Consider the following 9,931-nt stretch of genomic DNA (forward strand, 5'->3'; position numbering starts at 1 on the left):
ATGCAGTGTTCAGTAATCACTCTGGGCCTAAAGAGGTTGAAAGAGATCCTCTTTATTCAGTGATGCAGTTTCCCACTATGGCAGAGTAGAGGATGACAAGTCCCTCGGTGCCTCTGCCACCCCAACCCAGCTGGCTGGGCTATGGCAAAGTGGGCCAGCAGGGCCACAAACTGTAAAGAGGAGTAAGCCACAGCTGAATGCTCTGATTAGAGCCTTGCCTAATGAGACAAGAGGGAACAGCGGTCTCCTTAGCTTCGGAGGATATATAAGCCAGCTAGGGAGAAGCCAGAGGGAGGTATGGCCAGGGAGGAGAAAGAGCTCTGCTACTCAGTTTGCCTCCTGGCCAGAGAGGGTGAGCAGCATCAGAGCTAAAGGGCGAGAGTGGGGATTGTATATGTGCACTGTAAATAAACTAGCACAGATGACTGCAATGGGTTACATCCTGTGTTCTGGAGGGGGAAAAACCACCCATGGAACCCAGAAGGGCAGGGGGCCCATGGCAATCCACCACACCCATATACCTCTTCATAACAAAACACAGACTTATGCAGCACCCTCCGCCCAGACTTTCTGTCTGACAAGCTAAGTAACTTACAGGTAAACTTGCCTGTGGTATTGGGTAGTCTATTGTAGGACTATATGGGATGAGGGAATTTACCTTGACATGTATAGATGTAATATATGCATTCTTAATCAGAGCTGGAAAAGCATGTTTCTCAGGTAGAAGTGTCTAATGTCAAATTGCTAAAATGGCATCTGGCATACCAAGATTGTGACAGGGAGGTGATTCATATTCAAGGGCATGCCAGTGTGGTAACTGAAACTTCCCTAGGCTACTTGTTTGCCACCCTGGCTCAGTTCATTTTCAATGGGGGAGAGATGTGACCAGTTTCAGGTTATGTCTGTGTCCATTTATGGATTCCATTTGGGTTTATGAACACTAGTTATAATTGTTACCCTCACTGTGGATTAATTCATCCGTTTAGTAGCAGGCACCTGACCTGTCGTGAGGAAGCTGTCTCTCAAAAGCTGTGACATAACCACCAAGAGTTATCTGCACTGAATGGCTTTCTCCTGGTGAAACAGTGGGGTTACCACCAGCAGGTCCATTGACATTGAATGGAATCTCTACACAGAAACCTGTCTGGGGAGAAGGGAGGGGCCTGGAATTCCCCACCTTCTCCAGGCTAAGCACATGGCTGGGTGAGCTACAGTTTCTCCCCTGACCAAAAAGGGACAGAGTCTGTTTTAGAAGTAGTGCTTTCTACACTGGTCTACACTGGCAGCTTAGGTCAATTTAAAGTCCCTTAATTCGAATTAATTAAGGTGCCTGTAAAATCGAATTAATAAGACCACCTCTGCAAGTGGCGTAGCGCCTAATTCGAATTTGTTAATTCAAATTAGTGTCAGTGTGGATGCAATAGGACTTAATTCGAATTAATTGACCTCCGGAAGGTATTCCATAGTGCACCATTTTAAAGTCCCCTCCCCTCAAGCAGCCCCGGGTTGCTTTGAATCTTCATTTCCTATGCTTGCTGCCAGCGTGGAAAGAGCTTTCCCACTGTTCTCAGCATGGCTACTGCAAAGCCCAAACTTGCTCCAGCATTCAGTCGAGCAAAGGTCTTAGACCTCATCGGGCTGTGGGGCGAGGAGTCAGTTCTGGCTTAATGAGGGGGACTCCATGGACAAGGAGGAGGAAGCTGTGGAGGAAGCTTGTCCCAAGAGCAGTCCACCAGCACACAGGACAGCACAAATGATCATAGGGAAGGCACATCTGGTGAGTTTTCTTTCTTATTAGCATTTCTGTCCTTGTACATTGAGGGCACGAGGGGGATCTCAGGCATTTCATTGCCTGTACTGGATGCTAACCCAGGGCTCATTTGATTTATATGTTGAGAAAGGCTACATTTGTCATCAGTAGTTATCACCTGGAAAAATTTACTGTATGTAATGTTATCCCTCCCTGGCCTGGAAAAACTTTTCAGGAGAGGGCTGCCATGTTCCTCCCCCCATGGCAGGAATCTTCTCTGCAATCAAGGTAGCCAGCACCATGGCTTCTTCTGTTTTAAGCATTTCCCCCCACCCACAGCAAGCCGTCTGTACTTGATCTCTGTAAGGGTTTGAAATCTGGGCTGAGATTTCCCCCCGACCCAGACACAAGCCGTATGCAGCTGATCTCTGTAAGGGTTTGAAATACAAGCAGAGAGAGGAAATAATTTGCTAGCTACATTGTTTCATGGTCTAATTATGTACATAGTAACATTTTTATCACTTTATTAACTCTGCTACTTGTGGCTACATTGTCTCATGGTCTCATTGAAATAGAAACATGTGTATCACTTTCTTCACTATGCTAACTCTGGCTGCCTTGTTATTTTCTTTCATTGTGTAGACACGTCGGCAGTGTACTGACCCTTAAGAAATGCTGCGGAAAGACTGTCTCAGATTAGAAAAAGGAAAAAAAGAAACAGATGACATGTTTTCTGAGCTCATGAACACCTCAACAGCCACAGAGAGGGAGCAAAGAGCGTGGAGGCTGACCTTGTGCAAGAGCATGGACAGGGTCACGGACACTCATAGACAAATGCAGGAGACTGATCGCAGCACCACGCATGCGATACTGCAACTCCTGCAGGACCAGTGAGACATGCTCCGGCGTCTTGTGGACCTTCAGGAGCGGAGGAAGGAGAGAGTCCCACTGCATCCCCTCCACAATGCTCCTGAAACGAGGGCTCCACCGCCCTCCACCTCTCCTGCCACCACGAGGTCTCGGAGGAGATTGTCCAGGATGAAATACATGCTCTCCTCCACCCCAGCAAACTACCACCCTTCCCCTGGAGACAATGAATGAACCCTCACACACACACCCCTCCCCCATGACATGAATGTTAAAAAATAAAGTTTTGCATCATTCAAAAACGTTTTTTTATTACATATGCTATTGATCAGGAGGGATGTGTGAGGCACAAATATCAAAGGGGGGTGGGGGGGATCACCAAAGGCAAACAACATACTTGAACAGAAATCACTCCTGCATCTCATTGCAGAACCTGGTTTTCAAAGCTTCCCTAATGCAAAGCGCTCCACAGTTAGCTCTCCGTGTACTGCTGGCATTGGGCTGATCATAATTGGCGGCCAGTCTTTCTGCCTCCATAGCCCAGCCCGGGGGGAACCTTCCCTCTTGGCTTCACACACATTATGAAGAACACAGCAAGCAGATATCACAGAAGGGAGGTACTTCTCACTCATGTCCAGCCTAGTGAGGAGACTCCTCCATCTACCCTTTAAACGGCTAAAGGCACATTCTACAGCCATTTTGCAACTGCTTAACCTCTTATTAAAACACTCCTTGTCACTGTCAAGGTGGCCGGTGTAGGGCTTCATTAGCCAAGGGAGCAAGGGGTAAGCAGGATTCCCCAGGATCACTATGGGCATTTCCACACCCCCGATGTCAATTTTTTGGTCAGGGAAGAAAGTGCATCTTACAGAACATCTTACAGAACATCCCCGAGTTACCTGCATCTTACAGAACATCCCCGAGTTACCTGCATCTTACAGAACATCCCCGAGTTACAAATATACGAGCATCGTGTACCTTCCCTTTTTTTTAAAGCAGCTAATTCAGACAACAAAAGACAATACCCAGTTTATAAAGAGGTTGGAGCTGTGGGAAGAAATCCATCTTAAGTTACACTTTTTCCAGCTCCCTTCATTCTTTTCACACTTGTTTCCTTGTAAGCTGAAGGTGCTTGTTCTGTTTGATGTGGTTTTGTCTGATTGCTGACCTTTTGTAACTCTTTGTAATATTTCTTCTTTCTGTTTATCTGTATTTTGTTAGCTTTGTCTCCCCTTCCCCTCGTCTATGGAGAGTGAACCCACCTGCACAGGTAGAAAGACCCAGTCTAACACTCGTTTAGGCTTTGTAGCTAGCACATTTCTGCTCTCAGCATGGATGGCCTCACTGGCAGAGCTTCTACAACCTGCCACGTGCTCTACTTGTGTGCTATTGCTTAATCCTGCCAGCACTGATCGGGGTTCTCAGGTTGCAGCCATATGGTCATACCATTATATTTCACTGTATTTTTCTCAATATTTAAATCCCAACTTATAAAAAGTACTAGTGGAACCCTCCTGCCAGATGCCAGTGGCAATAACAAAGACTGTTTAATGGTCCCTCCTCTAACCTAAATCAATTGTGACTTGAGCCTCCACCCATGATGATTCTCCTATAATCCTAGGGTATTAAAATATAATCTCTCTCATCACTTTTCTAGGTGGTTTTTCCCTGCTTGCAAGCAGTCAGCAGACCTGGGAGAGCATGGATCCAGAATTATCTTTTTACATGGGAAAAGGGAAAAACAGTTTAACATGCAAACCAATAGATATAATTGACAACCAAGAAAATGAGATTCCTCTGACCCCCAATGCCAAATAATAATCTTCTGGTTTGTTGAGGTCCAGAGCTTTTAGTCACATTACACATTCCATCCACCTCTTGCAGATCCCCTGAGGACTTGTCTATGTTACATGATTAGGTTGATGAAAGAAGCCTTGCGTCGGCCTAGCTGTGTAAGTGTCTTCACTTAAATATGGCTCCTGCCACCGTAAGGGCCTCTCTACTCTGACTTGTAACACCACCTCCCCAAGTGATGTAGAGTCACAGTCGATATAATTAGGTCAACAGTCTCAGTGTAGACACTATGTTGCTTACATTGACTGTTACTGGCTTTCAGGCACTGTCCTACAATGCCCCACGCTGACAATACAATTGATACTAGTGCCCCTAGTGAGAATGTGCATCACCAACATAAGGAGCCAAGTGTGCACTTGCACAAGCAATTTACTAACATGGTGGCTGTATGCCGATGTAAGTTAGGTCAACATAATTTTGTAGTGTAGACATGGCCTTAGATTCAGTAGTACTCAGGTGGTCTCTCCCCTGCCAGTCTGCTCTAGTCCAGAGAGAACTGCTCCACCAGATCCCACGCTGACATGCAGCTACTTGGTCCAAGCAATATCAGCTCTGCTTCTGGTGGCCAGGGTTATGAAGTCAGCTCTGCAACACCCTACCTAGTGGGGCATTGCAGCACTGAAATGACTTTGCCACCATCTGCTAGGTTGTTATAAAGTCAACTCTGTGCCCCCCTACCTAATAACAGTGCTGTAAAGTCACTGCTGTTCCAGTCAGAACCTAGTCCTCCATATTGATTCCACACTGCATAGAATTTCCAGGTGAGGAATCCAAAACACTGCCCTTTAATAGGCTCCTTGCTCTTTAGAATAGAACTCCTGCTAGGGAGGATGGATTTCCCACCCCCGTCCCGCCCCCCACCCCTTTTCTCTGCTGAGCTTGGATTTTGTTACCAAACCCAAGTCTACTATCCACAAAATCAGGCTGACCCAATCGCTCCAGGGCATACTCTTCACAATTCTTTTGCCATTTCATGAGAACGGTATCAAAAATCTATTTTTAATGTGTACAATCAAAATAAAACAAATTCCAACTAAAGCAACAAAACTTCACGATGGAATAATTGGTAAGCAATATTATAATTTTATGTAAATGAAGCTAGCCAGAGCTGGTTTTTCCCCTTCTCTCCTAAAATGGGAGTTCTTGGGCACTAGGGTTGACACAACCTTATGATATATCTATATCAAGTCAAACAAGATGGCAGAGGGAACAAAGCAAAGATATTGTAGCTGTAGCTAATAGTGCTGCTTCAAGGATGTATTTTAATAAGAACACACAGGAGAAATCCTGACCATTGAAGTTAATGGCAAAAATCCCCTTGACAGTGGGGCCAGGATTTGACTCTTGTTCCTTGACAGCTGGGGCGTTCTTCTTCTATTCTGTGTGGGTTTTTATACCATGCTCATCACCATAGTATCTGAGTGCCTTCCAGCAGTGTATTTATTATGCAACATGACTACAACACTGTCATGTTATTCTCTTATCCTCTCCCCTGAGGGAGAAGCACATGCAATGGAGTGTCTTGTTTTGTTAGGTGTTCCTACAAGGGAGCACAGGATCAAATAAATGCAATGGAGAGCAGTTCAGTTTGTGATGGTCTTTAGTTCCTGTGGGCGTTCATGCCGCAGTCTCAGACCATCATCCAAGGAAGTTCGGTGTCAAACACAGACTAGCTTTACTTTTACAGTTGGGAGTTCCATTGTGCCAAAGAAGTGGGGTTTTCAGCCACCGTCTTTTGTCCTGGAACTTTAGATGATCCTTTAGATATCATGGGCCCAGGCCATAGAGATCTTTGAAAATAAGGACTGAGACCTTGAACTTGAAGCTAACGTATGGGATTTTTCATCCCTCCAAATTTTGAAATTCACATTCACCAGATTCCTCATACACAAGCTGTTAGCACAAATGCTTACGTTCTTGCTTCTGGAGTTTAGGGGTTTTATGATAAACAATGAAAATAGAGTATGCAACTTTGAATGGTAGAGTGGTGAAAATATTTTTGGTGGTTTGGTGGATACTGTTTTGTACATGAACAAAAGTAGTTTGATTTCTGAAATGAATTCTCATTTAAATATAACTTCATTCTACTGCAAGTCAGAACGATGTTTTCACTGTCTTTTGGAGCGTTGCAAAATGTCTGTTAAAAAAATCCCAAATCCTGAAACCAGATGAGGTTACAAACATGAAAACTCAAGATCAGGTTCTTTAAAGGTTGGTTACATTTAATGAACTACTCTAGTGAATCTGGGCCCAGTTTTAAGCAAACCAGGTTCCTGTTTTGAGTGAATCTGGTCTGATTTATAAATCTTGGATTAAATCTTGTAAAAATGTGAGATTTCACAAAGTTTTGACTTCAAAGCAGTGTGGTTTCATCTGCACATTATTTGCATGCAGAGATAAGGATAAATGAACTTTTAATATGCACAGATAGGTGTGAACCTATTTTTAAACCACCTTTGAAAATTTGGCCCAAAATATTTAACTGATATTTTTGAAAGTGCATGCTGCCATTTTGTAGACGTTTTCATTATAAATTATTTCCATGTTTTAAAGCAGATGCACCTTGCTCCCAAATTCAGCAAAACCTATTAATACCTTTAAAGAATTCTGTTTAATGCCTACCTTAGCATAACACACATTTGGTTTCCAAGAAAAATATTGACTAAGGCCCTGATCCTGCAAAGACTTACTCATGTGCTCAACTTCATGTGTTTTGCATAGTCTGTTGAAGTCAAGGGGACGCATAGGGTGTTACGCATGAGCATAAATCTTTGCAGGATCAGGGCATAGTAGGTTTGTATTGTGTTGTGGGGAAACTAAGGACACTGTCTGATGGTAAAGGCATACCCATTCTTTCTGGATTTTTAATTACTCTTTGTAGCATACTGAACAAGATACTAAAGACAATCGAAAATTATGCTGAAATATAAAAATAATGTGTAAGGCCTGATTTTTGAGAGGTGTCTAGCAACTTGTCACAGTTCCAGGGTTAACTGCACCTCTGCTCCCTCCACAGTCTGCTCAAGGGTTCCTTGTCAGGCCTCCAGCCAACACTTCTATCACCTGGGCGGCAGGGGACCTGCATCCCTGTCTCCCTGGACTAGGTATTCAGGCTTCCAGTCACCCTGCAATTTACTGATTATCCCAGCAGGTCTGACCTCAGTCTACCACCTGCAGTGTGCTCTCTCTCTGGGACGATGACAGGGTTACCAGTGACCGGCCAGCTTTCATAGAACACAGTACATTAATTTTAGGACAGAAGCATTGCTGAGAAAACAAAACAATAAAAGTCTACATGCAAGCTAGCATACAAGGTATCACCCATCTTCCATAAGGAAACCCTGGTAAGTTTTCTCCTAACCCTTTCAGCAGGAAGTTGCCTTCTTGTTTAAAATCAATGTCAGTTTTTGAACCAGTAGATGCAATTCCTCCCTCTCCCCCGCAGGTACTTCTCTAGAGTTCTTTACCTGTCTTGGGATCTGCAGTCGTTTACCAATGATTTTAGTTTCTGGGAGAAGCTCAGTAACTCTCCCCCATGGAGCTAGCATGCAATTTCTAGCTTAACCCACCCCTCCCAACATATGATACTTTTAAATACAAAAGCCTATGACTAATTTCCATGTGCTCAGCCTTTGGCACGTTTTAATATAATAGTCTTTGTGAAGTTTCCAGGCTTCCAAGTTTTCACATCTGTCACACACACCCACAGCTCCAAAAGAAGCCAATGGGAGCTGTGATCACTCAGCATTTCTGAAACCCATTGTGTTTTAGTACTTAGCAGGGGTAAATCCTAATAAACTCCACAACTGAATAATTATTAGGTAGTTGTTCAAGCATGAAAACCTTTGCTCATTACAAAAACACTATTACATGGAAATCACTGAGATGTTGAAATTTACCAGCTGCAGGCCCCTTCATGTCTAATTGTCAGAATTTAGTAATAGCAGCTTTGAACCTCCACAGCCAAAACCTAATAAAGTTCAAAAGAAATGGTTGGTGAAACCACGACTACAGTGACATTTGCTCTCTGTGCTGAAATGCTGTGTCAGACTCAGAAGCTTGCCTTGTTAGCAGTGTTAGTAGAGTCAAAATCATTAACACCAGAGGACTTACATGTTTATCATATGGCTATTTCACAAAGGCATAGAAACAAAGTAGAGGATCATTACAGGAGATTCATATAAGACTTTCTATGGAAAAAAGTGTTTAAAACAGAAGGACTGTAGATGAGAGGTGCACAAATACGTAGGATTAATGGAATCTGTCTGTGCCCCTCCCCCCATTACTGCACAGCTAATGCTTCTTCAGCAGCAGGCTGCACTGCTAGGGCAGGGCCCATGCTGGCCCCTCTGTCCCTTTCCCCTCAGGTTTTCAGGCTGGGGGGAAGGTGCATGTGATGGTCCCTGGGGGAGGAGCCAGCACCGGGCACGAAGGCTGCTGGGAGTGGAAATCGGCATGGCACACTGACCCACAGGCTGACTGGCCTGCAGAGGTGAGTCCGGAGGTGGAGGTGCTACTCCCTCCATGTCCCCCATGGGGGCTGGCATGAGCTGCCTGGCATCGCTGCTCACCCCCTCCCACATTACTCTGCATCCCGCTAGAGAGGCATGCCCCACAGTTTGTGCACCAGGACTGGAGGATATAGTAACAAAGGGAGGGAGATGACTATGGTCTCACTGAAGAAAATTACTGAGATGTTAAAACACCTAGCAGAGGGCAGGTCTACACTTAAAATGCTGCATCAGTGCTGCTGTAGTGCTTTAGTGAAAATGCTTCTATGCTGACAGGAGAGCTTCTTCCAGTGCTGTAATTAATCCCCCTCCCTGAGAGGCGGTAGCTATGTCAAAGGGAGATGCTCTCCCATGGACAGTGCTGTCTACACATGGGGTTAGGTCAGGATGACTCAGTTGCTCAGGAGTGTGGATTTTTCACACCCAATGAGCGACATAGTTATACTGATTATAGGTCCATGGTGTAGACCTAGCCGGATTTGCTTTCAGTAGGGCAAGTGGGTAAGGTGAGGTGATGGAGACGGGGAGAAAGGTGGTATTCTGTCTGAAAAAGAAAATGATCTACATAATATGCAGAGTCTAAAGAAAAGTACAAAGGTTGATTTAAAAAGAAATCAACATGCAAAAGATTTACAGACCTTGAGAGTGGAATGAGAAGGCGGATTAGGAAATGTTTAGCTAAAAGATACCAGTGAAAAGGCATGGAGCAAGTTTTTAATTACTCTGACTGGGGTAAGGATTATGTAGAGATTAAGGGAAGTATATGTTTGTGGAGATAGTACAGTTTGAGTGACAGCCAAAGGATCAGAGGTTGTTCTGGACTCTCCTGATTGTCCACTGCCTTGCTCCTTGGGCAGTCACCTACCGAAATGCAAAGTGGGTGTTAAACACTCCAGCATAGAATGGTAGCAGTTTACACTTGTTTTGCACAGATGTAAATAACTACGTC

This window comes from Emydura macquarii, unplaced genomic scaffold (assembly GCF_026122565.2).
Source record: "Emydura macquarii macquarii isolate MOO-44397 ecotype Brisbane River unplaced genomic scaffold, CSIRO-AGI_Emac_v2 contig_1551, whole genome shotgun sequence".
Classification (NCBI taxonomy): domain Eukaryota; kingdom Metazoa; phylum Chordata; order Testudines; family Chelidae; genus Emydura; species Emydura macquarii.